This window comes from Natrix helvetica, assembly GCF_964273705.1.
Source record: "Natrix helvetica genome assembly, chromosome: 1".
Taxonomy (NCBI): Eukaryota; Metazoa; Chordata; class Lepidosauria; order Squamata; family Natricidae; genus Natrix; species Natrix helvetica.
In genome coordinates, this window is record NC_138548.1 from 95,702,044 (window position 1) to 95,721,223 (window position 19,180).

The following is a 19,180-nucleotide window of genomic DNA, read 5'->3' on the forward strand; positions in this document are numbered from 1 at the left end:
TTTTAATGCAGGAAATTCTAATGCAAATAATTGGTAAATTTATCCTGATGTGATGTGCCAATAGGAAAAACAATCACCAATCATTCCCCTATGGGAGAAGGCATTTTTCAGCAGTACTTAATAAAACACAGGGCACCCTTCTCCTCCCCAAAAAGAAATAGTGATTTTAAGTGAAAATTGAGATGCTTCATAATTTTAACTGTGTTTCTCAAGCAAATTGTCCAACATAACTAAATTTCTCCTTCTCATATCCATAATATGATAGTTGAAAATTCACACTAGAATGAAAAATTAAAAATTGTCCTAAGATCCATATATAAAATATCATTCAGCTAATATGCAACTCAAAATATTTGCAAAGCTATTTATTATGTTTAAAAGGCAAAATATTTAATGTTAATGAAGCCTTCCGTGAATTCACCATAATTGGTACTATTGACTTTAATGAAGCAGTTCTGAGTTTCATCTCTAGAGGGATGGTAGTAAGCTTGCCATATGAAAAAGAAAGAAGGATTATTGAGATTTTAATAACACAACACAGGAAAAATGTAGTTGAAATTTCACATTCTAAATTATTAATTGTGCAGGATATTAGTCTTGTTGGCATCTGTTAACTTTAAGGTGAAACCAAAAATCTGGGATTCTACTATTATGTTATCTTGATGTACATCGTGAAACTTTGACATTATCCGTGTCTTTGTATCTATGATTATGTACCTATGAAGTAAATATTATTGAGCCAATAAGCTTTATTTCCAAGATTAAAAGGTAAAGGTAAAGGTTTTCCTTGCACATATGTGCTAGTCGTTCCTGACTCTAGGGGGCGGTGCTCATCTTGGTTTCAAAGCTGAAGAGCCAGTGCGGTCCGAAGATGTCTCCATGGTCATGTGGCCGCACAAAAGGCACACATAATGCTGTTACTTTCCCACCAAAGGTGGTTCCTATTTTTCTACTTGCATTTTTTATGTGCTTTCGAACAGCTAGGTTGGTAGAAGCTAGGACAAGTAATGGGAACTCACTCCATTACAGGGCACTAGGGATTCAAACTGCCAACCTTTTTGATCCACAAGCTCAGCGTCTTAGCCACTGAGCCACCACTTCTCTTTTTTCCAAGAGTATGTACTGGTTATTTTACATGGAAGCAACCAAATTCAATAGAACTTACTTTTGAGAAGGTATGTATAAGATGAGAACATATAACTCTAGTATTTCTAAAGCGTAAAGAAAATAAAATTAATAATCCATGCTACATGGAGGGAAGCATGCAGTGGGGTACTCCAAGGCTCTGTTTTAGGCCGATCAATGATTTGGACGTGGGAATAAATGGGGAACTCATCAAATTTGAAGCAAAGCCAATACAGTTCTAGGCTGCATTAACAGAGGGATATAATCAAGAACACATGAAGTGTTAATGCCACTTTACAATGCCTTGATAAGACCACACTTGGAATACTGAATCCAGTTTTGGTTGCCACAATGTAAAAAAAGATGTTGAGACTCTAGAAAGAGTTCAGAGAAGGGCAACAAAGATGATTAAGGGACTGCAGGCTAAAATATATAAAGAATGGTTGCTGAAATTTGGTATGTCCAGTATAATGAAAAGAAGAACTAGGGGTGATGTGATAGCAGTGTTCAAATATCTCAGGGGCTGCCACAAAGAAGAGGAAGTCAACCTATTCTCCAAAGCACCTGAGGGAAGTACAAGAAGCAATGGATGGAAACTAATCAAGAAGAGAAGCAACCTAGAACTAAAAGCAATTTCCTGACAGAACAATTAATCAGTGGAACAACTTGCCTCCAGAAGCTGTGAATGCTCTAACACAGGAAGTTTTTAAGAAAAGGTTTGGCAACCATTTGTCTGAAATGGTGTAGGGCTTCCTACTGAGCAGGGAGTAGACCTCCAACTCTGTTATTCTATTCTATATTAAAGTTATATTAAAAAACAAATATCAAACGGAAATGGCAATCTGATGCACACTGATTATTTCTGAAAAACAAAGAATAATATACAAATATGTTTATTGATAGATAAATCACTGTATCAGCAGGGAGAATAACTTTAGAAAACTAGATTTTTATTTTTGTGCCTCTGCATGTAAGATTTCATTGCTTCATTTCCTACTTTTTAAATATCTTTTCATAGGTGTGTAAACAGATACTGAAATGGATTGCATGTTAGCACATGATTTGCAAGAACTGAATTTATGAAGAGCAAGAAGGATTAGAGTCAGATGCATGTGCCACTGGCTGTTCAGTACACACAAGTTATCCTTGAGGATACATATTCACCCAACTGTATAATTATTTTTTTAATTACTGAAACCATCCAATACACGCACCCTAACCACATACTAATGACTTCAAGTGCTCCTAAAATAGTGATGTTAGAAGTACTCCCCTTGTTTGCCTGTTTAGTGGTTTATAATTTGCCGAGATAACACAGCGAGCCAACTACATTATAGTACAACAGATAATGGCAATCAGTATTAAATACAGTGATTGAGACTTCAAAACAAACAAGAGATTATGTGGAAACCAAGCTATAAAGTTGCAACATGGAAAACTATTTTGTTATGTTTAAAAATGTAATAGCTTTTGCATCAATCATGAAACTATTTGAACGTTAGATAAGACATTGATTTAATAACTCTATTGGCCAATAGTTCATGAAGGTAGAGATGATCCAATATTCACATAGAAATGAATGCCCATTCTTTATCTTTCTCCATATTCTTGATTTTTTTTCCTTTGATATTCTCAGAACATTTAAAAAAATACCATCCATCCTTCAGGTAGGAAACACTATTTTGCATCACAGAAAGAACATTTTAATCCTGCATTGTGTTACCATGATGGCAAACTATGTGAAACAACCACAAGAAGTAAAAGTGCATAAAATATATTCCAACAAATATTCTACCTGTCATATTAGGGCTGATAGAAACCTAGCATTATGAAAGTTTGAGAGTTTCTTCATCTTTTGTAGTTTAATCTACATTAAAGTTATCGGATCTGGACTGTAAACATCTGGATGATCAATAGATGTCAGCAAAATGATTCAGAAAATTGTGTCTTCTGCCATCGAGTGTTCATTCAGGTTTTTGCACCCTAGGGCTAAATCGCTTACACTATTTGAATCCTTTTTAAATTTTTGCTGTGAAATGAATTCCTTAGTTTGAAAGGAAAAGTGTAAACTACTTCTGGGACAAATATTTTGACAGAGGAGAAAAACATTTTTCTGACGACTTTCTTCATTTCATGCAGAAATGTATTCACTTTCATCACGTCCTCTAGTATTCATTTCAAACCACTATGTAACCTTGATTGATAGAGAAGTTCCTTCTGTTGCACTATTTGTTAGTCATTGCTCACTTTCAGGCCATTTTTTCTACAGCCTGAACTAGATCCCAGTGTGTTTCATCCTAGAAATATAGTTAAGGAGGGACATCAATTTCCCATGTCAGAGGCAGGAAGTTTCAGTCATCCCAGAGAAATGGGTGCCCAATTCCTGTTTGAAATCTCTTTTATTTGTTTTATTTTATTTTAATATTTTAAATGCCATGGCTTCTGCCAAAGTCAAATTCCACAAACTGTAATTTGAAAATAATGTTGAGACTTTTTTTTTAAAATTAGAAATCTTTGAACCTTCTCAGAATTACAGATTTCTGGAGAGGAAAGGGCAATGGTTAAACCAGTGTGCACCTCGAGGTAAATATTTTGAAAGTGATCTACACTTTAATCTGATTCAAACTTTGTGGTAGGTATCTTCCAATACACAACACCTCTAATCAGTGTTATTTGAAGTACATCACACTCAAGATCTGTTGGAAGAAATACAATATCTTCCTCATTGTGACAGACTTTTTCTACACCAATTTCAGTTTAAATTGTTGACTGAAATATCTCAATTCAGGGCTGGACTTATGACCCTCAGGATGAAGTTAGATGAAATATGGGTTGGTTTAACTGATGTCATTTGAAGAGTGCCTAAGCAACCTAGAAGACTTTTGAGAGTTCTCATACCGTCACGGTGATGAAAATGCTGTTTAGTAATTATAAGCAATCATTAAATGGATTACGCAAACAATGGGATCTAATTGAGCTTCACTTTGTTTTTAAACGTATACCACCCACTTTGTCATATTTTTCTGAGTCAAATTCAGTGTGCTTTTTTCTAACATATAAATCCCTTCACAGTTCAGGACCTGCCTGTCTAAAAAACTCTTCTTTTATATTACTAATTGGCAATTCCACTCATCTACTGACCATCCTTTGAAAGACCTACTAAGGAAGAAAGCTTAGCTGGAACACATTCAGGCTAGGAGCTTCTCTAGTGCTGTGCATTTCCCTTCCCTTTGTCTTAACCTCTTGGTTTACTTTTTAAGTTATCTGAAAACCTGATTTTAGAACCTGGCATTTCCTTACTGAAGCTCATTTATGCTTATACAAATGCTACTTTTAATTGTGATGTGATTGGTTTTTATCAATAAAGATAGATATATTTGTTTTCATGACCATATTATTGTTTCATGTAAACTGGCTTTGCCCAGAGCATGTGAGTATATATTTAAAACATAAATAAATGAATAAATGCATTTACTATAATACATAAGGTAAAGGTAAACGTTTCCCACACACATATGTGCTAGTCGTTCCTGACTCTAGGGGGCAGTGCTCATTTCCGTTTCAAAGCCAAAGAGCCAGTGCTGTCCAAAGACGTCTCCATGGTCATGTGGTCAGCATGACTAAATGTCGAAGGCACACGCTGTTACCTTCCCACCCAAGATGGTTCCTATTTTTCTACTTGTATTTTTACATGCTTTCAAACTGCTAGGTTGGGAGAAGCTGGGACAAGTAACGGGAGCTCATTCTGTTATGCGGTGCTAGGAATTCGAACTGTCGACCTTTTCTGATTGACAAGCTCAGTGTCTTAGCCACTGAGCAACCATGTCCCTTTCTTATAATGCATAGATGTATATAAAAATTCTTTTCCTCAGAGGCCAAGATTGATTTGGGAGTGAGTAGTCCTGAAAAACATGGTCGCAAAATTCAAATGGCTCAGCAGTCAAAGATAACCAGTGTTATTCAGTGAAGATGCAATAATTATATTAATTTTACCAAAATCTTATTTTTCCTTTTTCTACAATGTTCTCATTAGTCTTAACTGGTTATCAACAATGAAAGAAAGCTATATAGTCTATGCATACCACTATTGAATTATGTTTCTTTAAAATAAAGAAAAAAATACTAGCAGAAACAAATTAAACCAGATGATGTCTTAATAGCCAATTCAGAAGTTTACAACTTTTTCTATGATTAACTATTATGAAAACATTTTGCTTTTGATGCTCAATCTGTAGCTAAACCTAGATACAGACTGTCTTTATCAGATGCTGAAGAATCAATAAGATGCATCGTGAAAAGTGTGATACACATTCTCTGAATTTTGCATTAATAGTGGTTGACGATCATACTAAATTGGACTGGTCTTATTTTTAGAGCCCATTTTTAAAAGCTTAATAACATGTGGATTAAAAATACAAGTCTACACTATAAAAACAGAAAAAAGCATTGAGCAATATATGGAAAAATCCAAATTAAGCAGATGAGATGGAGATAAGTTCTAAATTGCTAAGATTTAAGAAGAAAAGATCCAGTCTTTCTACCATTTGTAAGGATTCCCTTCAATTACCACCTTAGGGAGCTTCACAGAGATAGTTTAGTCCATCACTATTCATGTCGTATTCCATGTCTCCTTTGTTTACGTGCTTTTGTCATGTTGCTATGTAGCATTAATACCTTGCTGAAAAGCACAGCTCCATAGTTGCTTAGTATTAAATGTTCTGTTTGTGCCTCCAGGTCCACCCGTGTTCAATTTTTTTAACAAGTGGGAATGGGTGAGTGAAACCTAACTGGATCACTACTGGTTTTAGAATGTTATGGCCAATTTAATTTTAAAAAAAACCCTTTAGGGACAGAAGTTAGTAAGAAACTTCATGTGTTTCCCTGCTTCATACTTGGAGCAGTGAAAGTAGGGGAAAGATCCTGGAATAGATCTGGCCTCTCAGATGTAGCCATTTTTTTCTCAATTGCCATGCCAGATGCCAAAGCACATTCTGAAGAAATATGAGAATGTGAATAGAAGGCCATCTAACATTCTGCTAAGATGGGTATTTCATGGCAAGAAGTTATATTCATTGTCTAGAAATATTGTGCCCTGTGCAAGCAACAAGTTAGGTAACCCTTCCTTTGCTACCATGACCATTCATTGCCAACAATCCAAAGGAACATGAAGAACTAATATTTGTAGCGTTCTGTTAGTACATGCCTGAAAAGTCGCGTGCAGGAAAGAAATGTTAATAATAAATGCAACATTCCAGGATATAGTTCTGATGGGGAACATCTGGCCAAATTTTTGATAGAAGAAGAGTGACAGAACCAGGAAGATCAGTGGCCACTCAGTTTTATTTTCTAAATACACTACCTACCTTTGCTGAACTTCTGATGCTGGGTGGCCCTGGTTAAAGTAGCAAAGAGTAGACAAGCCAATCTGCTGTTAGCCATAGCTGGTGGTTGGAATGGAAAGGTCTGAAAGCATGCACTGCTGAACTGGAAATGCCAGTTAGCACAGCTCCAATGGGCATTAGCAACAGCAAGCTTTGTTATTTTGCTTGTAGCAATTTGTATTTGTTGGTGAAGGTGTCAATCATTTTCGAGCTAGCCATTCCACAATCTCTGTGGGTTGTTTTTTTTTTTAACTCCTCCTAGGACATGCCCTGTTTATGTACTCAATCAAGCTTGCGTTCTGGTTCTGAGCTGGGTGGCCTCAGGAAGAAAGTTAGAAGCAGAAGGCTAAAATCCCACCACAACATAAAAGGGCAATATGTATGACTTGCCATAATGAGCCATTTAGTTAACAGCTGGGTTCAAGGAGGCCTTCTTCTCAATCATTACACTGGAGCTCAGGCAGCAGGAAAAGGTTTGTAACAAGAATAGCAGGCAAAGCTTATGCATCTGTGTAATGCTTTAATGAAAACTGTGCAGGCAGTCATGGATGATTCCTGCCCTGACTAGTACATTTTGAACATTCACTGCTATCTCTGTTTAATTACATAGTTTTGTTGCCACAATACTAGAATTGCCCTGAAAACCTTTGGCTGCGGGATACACTTGAAATGAATGGTTTTGTTCCCCAATTATGAATATTTACACAAACACATATGCACTGACTGTTATTTAAGTGAGTAACAAGTGTTCAAACCTTGTAATTAATAACAGAACACAATGCACCAGTAGTATATAATCATTGGGCAGGAACTCTGCTGAAGGATTTACTACAACCTCTTCATGCCCCCCAAATGTATATAAATACACCCTGACAAAAATAATATAAAGTGATTTATACATTTATCAGATTTGTAACTGTATACACACATATGCATTTATATAAATTATTTATACAAAGCTAAATGGGGCTTTAGACTATGTTTCTCTTTCCACAGATAGGAAAGGATTTTGCCCCCTTGCTGGAGAAACTGAACCTTTCACTCTTAATTTATGTATTTTCAACTTTCCATTTTAAACCATCTGACACAAGGAAAAACCTGGTTTATTTCAGGCTTGTCTTTTGATTTAGAGCAGGTTGTGGTTGCTTCTGACATTCCTTCCATTAAAAGTAATAACTTGTTACTGTTAACGAATCTTGGAAAGGTACAAAATTCAGCTAATATAAAAGGTAAAACTACTACTTCATAGCTTTTGAATTGAGAAATCTTACAACTTATTATGATCCCTCATCATCATAAAACACATAGCTATATTTTAACACATTAACAGCAAGTGGAAAAAGAGTGATAGGAAGGAAGGAAGGAAGGAAGGAAGGAAGGAAGGAAGGAAGGAAGGAAGGAAGGATCTATAGAAGTTTCCTATGCATAAGTAGTCTGGATTTGTATGAGGATGATATCACTATATTTTCACTTTCTGAGTATAAAATGTACATAAAATATAGAATATGCGTGAAATGATCTGATGGACAAAATGAAGAGCATCAAGAAAAAAGCATGCGTGTTATGTTCTTTTATGCAGGTTTCTCTCTAGCTATGTCATTTTGAAAAGCTGCTTTGGCAGAAGATAGTAAATATTTTCAAAGACCGTATATCAGATATCTGTAACAAATGTTTCCTGTACAAATTAATGACATCGACCATAAATATTTATTTTTCCTCAAAACGTAAATATGTAAGTGCCTTTATGCTGAAGTCTTTAAGAAAGCTACATTGGGTGGAACAATCAGTATTTTAAAATACCATAAATCAGTTTTCTAGTCTAAACTTGCACACAATAAATCAATGACACTAGCCATAAATGTTTTTCCACATTTAATGTAAATACAGGAACCTTTTATTATTCACTAAATCACTTTGCAACAATCCATGCGAAGCCCAATTAATTTTAGTTTTCTCTAACATAATTGGCATTTCCTGTAGGAGATGCTGAAAACTGATTGTGATCCACTTTAAGTATACCCAATCTGGGCTGCAAAAATCCAAATGAGCACTAGATGACAGGATAGAGATGCACCAAAGCAGCTTTTATAGGGCTAGAATAATACAGGTAGTCCTCAACTTGCAACAGTTCATTTAGTGACCGTTCGAAATTACAACGGCACTGAAAAAGGTTACTTATGACCATTTTTCACACTTATGACCATTGCAACATCCTCATGGCCACATGATTTATATTCAGATCCTTGGCAACTGACTCACATTTATGACCGTTGCAGCTTCTCGGAGTCATGTGATCATCTTTTGCAACCTTCTGGGAAGGTTTTCAATAGGGAAACCAGATTCACTTAACAACCGTGCTACTAATTTAACAACTGCAGTGATTCAGTTAACAAATGTGGCAAGCCGTAAATTGGGGCAAAACTCACTGAACAAATTTCTTACTTAGCAACATAAATTCTGGGCTTAATAAGTCGTAAGTTGAGGACTACCTGCATTGAAAGAGTAACACATAGATCAGTAATGGCTAACCTTTTACATCACTGTGTGCCAGCCTGTCTACCAGAAATGACACACAAAACCTCCTGCCTGGGCCGTGCAGCCTCGCTGGCCTTTACGCACGCGGGAGCGCCAAAACATAGAAGAGCAATGTTTCGGCATGCATGTGTGCACCAGCACCCAAACTTCCAGTTTCCAGTGCAGGTGCATGGTCGACAAACAGCTAACCATCATGCATGCATGCGATGGAAACCCGAGGTTCGGGTGCTGGCACACGCATGCGGGCCAGAAGCCTGCTCTTCCTGGTTTTGATGCTCCCACGCGCATGAAGGCCAGCTGACGTCTGTGCACAGGAATGCAGAAGAGGAGCCAGTGAGGCTGCCCATCCTATGTGGGATGGCCCTGCATGCTGCTTCTGGCACTCATGCCATTGGTTTGCCACCATGGACATAGATAATTCATTTTTCAGCTTTACGTGTTCACTGCAAAATTCACGCCTTTGAATCAGCCAGTTTTCTGAAGCATTAAGTTAAACCAGATATATTATGATGGTAACAAAACGTAAGATATTCACATACTTTCCTGGTTATCAATCTCATCTGGAAACTTCAAAGATCAATTTAAACATTATTTCCAGGACTTCCTTTCTCTTTTCCTTTGACAAGTGTCCTCTGAAAGGTATCTTCTACCATTAAGAAACCTGGGACAACACAGCACTGGAATTAGTGCTGGCAGAGAAGAAATTTGTAAGTTGCAATAATTGCTGTTTGGTGATGTAAGCATTGGAATGAAATGCTCCCTTCTCTCCAACTCTTCAATAGACAAGAAGTCATTGGGGCTACTCTGTCTGTCCTGCCAAAATCTAGATAATTTCTAGATAGCAGCACATACATACAAACAGCTCTTTGGTATTGTGCGGATTTTTATAACCACATAACATAGGACTAGAAGTCCTAGGCAAAAGGTAGTTAATTTATCAAACCAAGGCCATCTTAGTCCAGTAGTTGTTACTTGAAGGCCCAACAAGATTTCTTGGATATACTTGCAAGCAAGAAATGGAAACATACACTTGTTTCTTTGCAGCTAGTATGGGAGGCATACTAGCTGCATTCCATGAATTTATCTAATTTTCTTCTAAAGATAGGGTCCATTACCATAGTTGAGTATTCATAAAGAATATATGAAATAGGACATTTCAGTTCTGTTAAATCTCCTTTCAATTTCCATTGAATGGCTTCTGATCCTACTGTATTGACGGACAAGTGAAAGTTCCTTACTATTTTATTCATGCCATACATGAATTTATATATCTCAGATATGTTCCTCTTTTCTTATAAGGGAGGTTTTCAAGGTCCCTGATAATTTTCACTGTGATTTTTCCAGTTCTAAGTTACAGTTTCCAGGTACACAATATTGTACGTGTAGACATATCATGGATTTTTATGACAGCATTTCAGTATCGGCGAGTTTATTTTCATTCTCTTTCTCAATCGTACTTAGGATGGAATATCATTTTTTCATAACTATTGTGTCGGACTCCATAATGAGCCCAATATATTTTTGCCCTGGTTAGTTACAGAAAGTGTTAGTTTTACTAACTATTGTTTATGGGGTGTTTTTCTTTTGCCCAATGTGTATCACTTTAAATTAATTAAACTGAATTTCATTTGCATTTCTTTGATCATTCTTTCAATTGAAAGTCTTTTTATCTCTCCCCCGCTCCAATAGTTTTCACCACTTTGTGGAGTTTGATATCATCTGCAGACTTAGACAGCTGAGTGCTTACTTGTAAATCAAGGCAATTTATGGATAAATTAAAAAGCACCAATTTTTAGAAATATCCTTGAAGGAAGCTAGTTTTTTTTTATTTTATTTATTCCAATTCTTTGCTTTCTACTTTTTAAAAACTAGTCAGCGATTCATAAAAAAACTTTTCCTCTTATCCCATAACCTCAAGAACTTTTGATGAGGCACTTTGTCAATGTACTTTCAAAGTCCAAGTAAACAGTGCTGACAGGGTCATCTCTATCCAATGTACTTGCTGATATTGTTAAAGAAAAACTCCAAAAGTTTGGTAAAGGCAGGAGTAATCATTGTAAAATCCACACATATATTCTTCTGTAGGCTTAGTTTTTTTTACAATTGTATCCACAATTTCTCCCCAAACAGAAGTTAAATTGAGCATCATATACCTAGATTTCCCCTAGACTCACTTTTTAAAAATGGTATCATGTTGGTTACCATCCATCCCTTTGGCCCTTAACCTGATATAAACAGCAAGTTACTAGTTTTACATCTGAAGCTGAGCTGAGTGGATGACATCAGGAACTATTGATACATTCTGTCAAGATGTTCTAGAGTATTGTTGCTTATTATCTGAGTCAAAGTCAGCTTGGCCTCAACTATATCTTCTCTAAGAAAGACAGGTGTAAATAGTTCAGTCAATTCGTGAACAATCTTCATATCCTCCTGAACAATCACTTTCATTCTTTTTTTTCATTCAAACCCGATTCTTCCTAGCTGTTTTCTGCTTCAAATATAAGTATTTAAAAATTTCATATTTTCTGTTTTATTGCCACAGGCTTTTTAACTAAATGATTTCTTGCTACTTTTTCTGTCAAAATGTGTTTTGTTCTCACTGGAACATTCTTCATTTTCCAACTGCCTTGACATTGCTAGAAAGTCATGTTGGTCTGTTCTTAGGCTTGGTTATTTCTTTCTTATATTGTGTACTATACATTTTGCCTAAGCCTACATTATTATGGGCTGAAGCATCATGGAGAAATATCTCTTTATTGTCTTTTCTTTTCAGACTTTTTTTTTTAAAAAATGAAATCCTCATTGTTGAGCAGGTTTATTTTTGTAGTCACGTTTTTGAAAATCTTGCACTAGGTCATAACGACTATCTAGGATTAAATCTTGGGTCACTTGTCTTCTAGTCATTCCAAGCCAATTGTTTTGAAGCACTGTCATCAGTATCTCAAAAAGTGAATCCTTTGAGGGTAACTGACCCTATTCCCCCCGCCACACACATACATTAAAATATTTTTTTTCCTTTCTATACCTCAAGATCACCATCATATTTTTTTATCAGGTAGCTTACAGCCTTTGACCTAATTTACCTTTCTGATCAGATATTGCTTTCCTATCATGAAAGGTTCTAGTCTTCCAATATTTTCTAGTGTATTAACTTACACCTCTTTGATATGTGGTACAATACTTTCCCCCTCCTGTCCTTTCTATGGCATTTGAATTCAGGAATGTCTTTCTCACTGATTCCTTTCATTCCACCAAGTTTTTGTTACACCATCTATATGTTTGTCATAACTAATGACTCTAATTGTGCTTGGGTTTGTTACTAGAAGTGTTACCACAGAAGAATCTCTATGCTATGTCTTATTTCTTGTTGTCTGCATGAACCATTCTGCATGGTATTTTAAAAAGTGCCACACTTTCTTATTAATCCATTTCTAATCCTGACCCTAATCCTGACAATATTTTCTGAAATATTTACACACTTCCAAATCAGATGCTGTTCAGTTCCCCACCCCCAAGGATCAGTTTAAAGCTTATTTGATATTTCATTATATGAAACGTGCCAGCAGCCTACTTCAACTTTGGTTCAGTTGGAGTCTACTTCTTGGGTAGAGATTCAGTTGGATCCAAGTCTGTCTCCACTTTTTCTTCTAACACTATTGTCTTATCCATACTTTGAGACTACTGAACTATATCTGTCTAGGAGATAGTCATGTACATAGAAAATGCCAGTGGCCTTTTCCAGAGTGCTACTTTAATGGTTCTGGATTTCAATTAGTGGTGGGTTCCTACCGGTTCAGCCGAACCAGTAGTGGTCTGCCACGCCCCTGAACCGGATCCCTGGTTGGTGCTGTTGGCGCCACCATCTTGTTTTTCAGTTCTGCGCATTCACAGAACAATTTTACGCTGTGTGAATCAAGGGCACGTGAAGTGCATACATGAGCAAACCAGCAGTAGTGCCGGACGGAACCTGCCCCTGATTTCAGTCTATTAACTAGCAGCCTATATTGGTTTCTAGGTAAGGCCAGCTACATTTCTACTGTTGTTGGCTCCAAGATATAACACAATGATTGTTTAATGTCCAGCACAATATTTTATAGCAGGTTGATGTCTGCAACCTTTCCACCATGCAGACAAGCCATTAGAAAGCCTATATACCAACCACAAATTCATCTCTTTGTACTTCTAATCTTTCCATTGCTCATAATCAAAAGCCTTCTTCCTCATTTCTTCTTAACATCTAAGCAATGGATTCTTCCTATATCATAATCTTCCTCATCTTTTAAATAATATCCTCTCATCTGAGAACATCTCTAACTCCATCACCTTGGTTTTGAAGGGACCAGACTTTCTCCCTGAGAGTCAGGAACTCACTATATCCAGCCATAAGCTCATGGGTTGTGCCCAGTGGGCAGTCATAGATAGCATTTTTGCTTTTTTTGGCTTTCTATTTTCATACTAGTGATGCTATTGGTTTTCTTCTTCTTTTGCAATTGTTTGACCTGACATATAACCTTGTCTTCCTCACAAAGTTGCTAAATTTGTTTTATGCTTATTTTTTGGAAGTGGGAGTATGTGTTGAGGCACATGCGGTCCTCTGATCCAGCAGACTTCTTCACTTGCAACTTCAAGGCTGACATACTGTCATGTCCATCCTAAATATATCTCGTTATTCAGCAAAACATGTATCTCTGCATGAAGCAAATGTTTTTTTTTAAAAAAATCTGTTATGTCCAATAGGGAGGAAGAGAAGGAACCGCAAAAAGTTCTTTTCATAGATCATTCAGCTGAGACTTCAAAAGAAGAAAAGTTTTATTATTACAGCAGTTTCAAAGTAGTAGTGTTAATTTCAGAAAACATATTAACAAAGGCACCTGTAAGAAAGCTGAACCAAAAGATCAAACAAGGCATGACAAACCAAGTGAATGTCACATCTTCAAGGTTAAGACTTACATGTTATCCAGCCATGCAGGAAAAAGCAGATAACAAAAAAAGCAACATGGAAAGAGACATCTAGTGACATATAAACAACTTACGCATCCACCTATTTCATAAATCCAAAATAAAAAGATGATCACAATTCTTTACACCTTAGTGGCCGAATAGATACGTAGTAGCATAATCCTCTCTTATAAACTTTCAGACCCATAGTGCTTATTGGGGGAAATAGCTGGTTTCTTTAGGCATCCCATTTTTCTGTCTAGCCAAACAGGTGGATTTTTGTGACTTACCTACTATATATCTATGCAGCAACACACCAGCCATACTCCTGAAAAAGAACCCTGTGCTTTAACCACTACAAGGCACTGATTTCCCACACATATCGTAATTATATTTTGCACATTGGCTTTTCTTTAATGGTTATACTTGGGCTTCTAACCTAGAAGTAGGCAAGGCTGCTGATTAAAATCTTAGAGGTATTTTTTTTCCTTTATACATATGCTAGCTCATTCCAATCTGTGCTGTTAATTAGTTCCTGATTGTAGGTTAAATGTAGGACATGTTGTCAGGAGGCTAAGGTGGAATAGCCAGGCCTCCTGCTATTGCAATATGGCCCATTTTTAACTCTTCCCTTCCTAATCAAGTTTATAATTTATAGGCATGCAAGCAAATTCACTATGTTAGCTTTGGAACAGAAGGAGGGATGTTTGTTCAGTTTCATTTCCACTGCCAAAGAGATACATAGTCTTTCTAAATGTAGGTCCCCGTCCCCCCCCCCACATACACACACGATCTAAAATGCAGATTCCCTCCCTCACTGCTTGCTTTTGTCCTAGTTACATCATACACTGCAAAATTATTATTAAGGACAGGAAATTACTATGTGCATGAAGACAAACTATTGTATACATAAATGTTTCTGGAGGACATAAAACATGCATTCCAATAATTGACAACGAGTTTGAGGGTCGCTCTCAGCTTAAAATGAAGAGGCAATGGTGCTTGTGAAAATGCCCAATAACAAGAATTCCATTGCTATGGAGAAATATATGGAATATTGGTCATTCAAAAAAAAATTAAATCCTTATACAAAAAGTGGTAAGTTTGTCTTCTACCAATGCTAAAACTCTGAATGTGTTTTACATACAAGGCAGGTGATTGGGGATTTATGGGCATAATATGGTGGGCTGGGAAACAATTTAACAAATCCCCTGTGATTTCTCATTTCACATCGAACTCCATTTACAGGAAAGAAACAGTGGTTGGAGTTGCTTAAATATTTTTGGATATAGCAATAGCACTTAAGCTTATATACCGCTTCACAGTGCTTTCCAGTCCTCTCTAAGCAGTTTACAGAGTCAGCATATTGCCCCCAACAACTTGGGTCCTCATTTTACCCACGTCGGAAGACTGGAAGGCTGAGTCAACCTTGAGCGGGTCAGGATCAACTGTCAAACTGCTGGCAGCCGGCCATCAGCAGAATTAACTGTAGTACTGCATTCTAACCACTGCACCACTGCGGCTCTTAAAATATATATGAAATATTCTATAAAATGAGTTCTAACACTGAATTGTAAAAAGTGTTACACTGCAAGCCTAAATTACTCATACGGGGGGGAAAAACTAAGCAACTCACTGAGACTTTTGAGTGAATATATGCAAACAGACTGTATTGCTTGGCTACGAAATCCAGCATATATTTTTGCTTTACTGTGCAGTATATCATTCTGATAAAAGGCAATAATACATTTTTGAAACAAGTTTATTTGCATACTGTATAAGCCTTATTTTTCAACACAAATGGATTTGATTCTTATTAGTTACATACATGGGTTTTGATTCCTAGATTAATAAAAGCGAATTTCAACTCCTTTGCAAAGATTGTAGTATCCTTCACAATGGGCCTTTAATTTATATAGAAATTCCTTATTGAATTTGTTCTCCCTTGACCTTCTGGCAGAATTTTGTGGTGTGGACTCAGGAAATGGACTTTAGCTTCAAAGTCCAATCTTCCAAAACATGAGGCTACACCCTTACCACTTTTTTTCCCCTTCTGATAGTGACATGAAGCATGGTCAGCATTGGGACATTAACAAAAAGACTTGACTAAGAATACCAAGAATGACATATTTGGTCTTTGAAAGTTAGATTATGCACATTTTATCTTTAACATTGCATCCCCAACTTTATGCAATTATACAAATAATACAGATCATCATAATCATTGTAATAGAATCTAAATATGACTCATTGAATAGTTAAAGAGCAAAATTGCACAAATACATAAAAAGTAGATAAAAAGACAATTATGCTTCATATACAGTTTTTTTTCCAAAAAGAAAAATACATTTCCATGTATGCAGAAATAATTTGCAGAAGAACACAAGAAGGAGGTAGGATAGTGATGGTAATAACTTCTGCTACATTTTACAACTCTGTTTAATAATTGGGGTCAAATTAGAAGAATTTGTTTCAGAGTAGTTCGGTTTATCTTGTTTTTGAAAGAAACGATGGCAAGTTGAATCAATTAACAATTAAGGTTGTCTTTTCAATCAATTTACCAAGTTAAAGTCCCACAGGAATAGGGGAAAAAAAACATTAATTGATTCTCTACCATTTGTATCCACTGGTATGTAGCACAATGAATTCCAGAGTCCCAAAGTGAATAAATTCTCATACAATTGGAACCCACAGAAACTGGATAACAAACCCCATTACACCTTCTGCAACATGATTCTTACTACCGTCTGGTAAAATAATATTCTGATATTCCATTTTTGCCCTAGAAAGCACTGGTTCAACTGTTCCATTTCTTAGAGGCAATTACTCCAATAATAATAAATGGTTAATAGATAATCTCTATGTATATCTCTCTTTCACTTTTCTTGGATATCGTCTACTATTTATTAGAGATGTATTTAAAAAAACCTCCTATTGTATAAAACATACTACAGTATCCATCTTGAACTTTTTGTAACAGAAAGCAGGTGACAGGAAATAAACCAAATGAACAGGAAAGAGATAGACAACAGAAACAAAGGCTCAGAAATAAACAAACAAAAGAAAAAAAGGAAAAATGCATAAATGGAGACCAAGGAAATGGAGATAGCTTATATAGAATGTAGAAGTAAGATGGCATTATTCCTTTAATCTTAACAAGGTAGGAGTAAGATAAATGCTTTAATTATATGACGCTCTACATTAGTACAAAAAGCATAACTGAAATATTAAATATCCTCCCTCAAAAATTATGGTGATTATATTTTGCAGTTTAGTGCAACAATCATGTAAACATCTGTTTATGAGTGATATATTGAAAGAGTTAAAAAAGCAGTGCAAGAATCTCTTCAAGCTGTGGCTTTCAGAAGAGCCTGCATTAGTTCAATTTTCATTAACTTGTGGAATGAATCTTCTTCAAGGATTAAGATAGATAAAGGACAAATCTAACAATAACCAGGAAAAAACCCTGAAGAATCCTGGGAATTTTAATTTGATGTAACACACCACTTTTTATGTCACAACTATTATGCTAGGAAAAAAAGGAGATTTGCAAAAGGAAATAAAGATGTTCTGCATAAAAAAGATAAAAGTAGAATCCAACACCTGGACTTGAGATATTCTAAGCTACTCCAAGACATAGATTTTGCTTTTGCAACAACCAGAGTCCAAAATCAAGCTATGATTTGGCAATAAACTCAAGCTCTTTGTGTGGCCATATTTCTCTAGTTGATACGTATACTTTCCAGAAGGTAGGATATTTATACTCGTAGTTTCCATTATGGAGATCATATGTACAATAGTGATAGTTTCACTCAATTTCTTTTCTAACTAAATAGAAGAACAGCTGATGCAGGAGAGGAGATAGTGGGTATGGAGTAATGAATTTTTGGAAAGATAAGGACTCTACATATTTCTGATTCCAGATTGTAAACAGACTTTTAAAGCTATTTCCATATTACCACTTGATTCCGCTCCTGAGAGAAGTGTTATTCATGTATTATACATTGCATAACATGCACAGTTTTCAAGAGATCCAAAATTATTCGGTTTGTAAGAGACAGAGATAATAAAGAGGCTTCTGTGATTTAGGCACTCTTTCTATTTTAGTAATACAAAACCTTTTCAGCCGCCGTGGGCAATGGCATAAAGGGTCTTCAGTTTGGGAAGATGTTTACTAAATACTGCATTTCTGGTCCACCTTTTTTTTGTGAACTCCAAACAACTTACAGTACATGAGGATTTTCTCTCATATAATGCTCATAACAACAACCTATTGAGAAGGTTGAGCTGAAAACATGACATTGTTTGTTAAACTTATGATTTAAACAGCAAGACGCCTAAACTTACCCACTGAACTCCATGGTTGAATGGGAAGTTGAATCTGTTCTCAAAAATTGAAGGTTTTGTTTAAGTGTAAATAAGCTTCTCCTAGAACTAAGTTTCTTTCTTATTTGTCTTAGCCCGAAATTGGTAGAAAATTATGCCTCTATTCATTGGTAGCTCAGGGCTGTATTCCAACCTACAATTTCAAAGCCCCCTGACAGCTTAGAAAAGAGGTTGCTTGGTTGCACTGCACAACTTGAAGAATTCTTTCAGAAATTGTAGTAAGGTTATCCATCTTTTTATATTGCAAGGTTTTTTTTTTCTGTAAGGATAGCATTTATAATCTTAGCTTTAGCTGTTTTAGGTAAGAGGTTTATTTTTAAAAGCTTTTCGTCCAAAACCTGTGGTTTACTAGTAAACCATGGTTTATTAAATCTATAATGGGTATGTTGAAATTTGTCATAGTCAGATTCTGTTTATCTATTCAATGGGATTACAATAGTGTAGTTGATGGTAGGATGTATAATATCTTTATATGTCAAGAGTATCCCCATCATCTGGAATATTAGCTTTATTTATTAGGCTCTACTATACCTCAAGGGACGTGGTGGTTCAGTGGCTAAGACACTGAGCTTGTCAATCAGGAAGGTCGGCAGTTCGGTGGTTCGAATCCTTAGTACTGCATAACAGAGTGAGCTCACATTACTTGTCCCAGCTTCTGGCAACCTAGCAGTTTGAAAGCATGTACAAATTCAAGTAGAAAAATAGGAACCACCTTTGGTGGGAAGGTAACAGCGTTCCCTGCATCTTCGGCATTTAGTCATGCTGGCCACATGACCACGGAGACGTCTTCAGACAGTGCTGGCTCTTCGGCTTTG

The 19,180-nt window shown here is 36.2% G+C and overlaps 1 protein-coding gene across 6 annotated transcripts in view; it reads right to left on the bottom strand.

Annotated features, from left to right (window-relative positions):
* The window catches only part of BDNF (brain derived neurotrophic factor), a 95,338-nt gene that overhangs the window by 17,557 nt on the left and 58,601 nt on the right, over positions 1-19,180 (bottom strand). The window contains exon 1 of one of the 6 annotated variants that reach the window (XM_081932975.1): positions 6,489-6,576. The exons of the other annotated variants lie outside the window; for them this stretch is intronic. The gene's annotated coding sequence lies outside the window, so the exon portion shown is untranslated. Of the gene's footprint in view, positions 1-6,488; positions 6,577-19,180 lie in introns of those variants that run through there. 6 annotated transcript variants of the gene reach the window in all.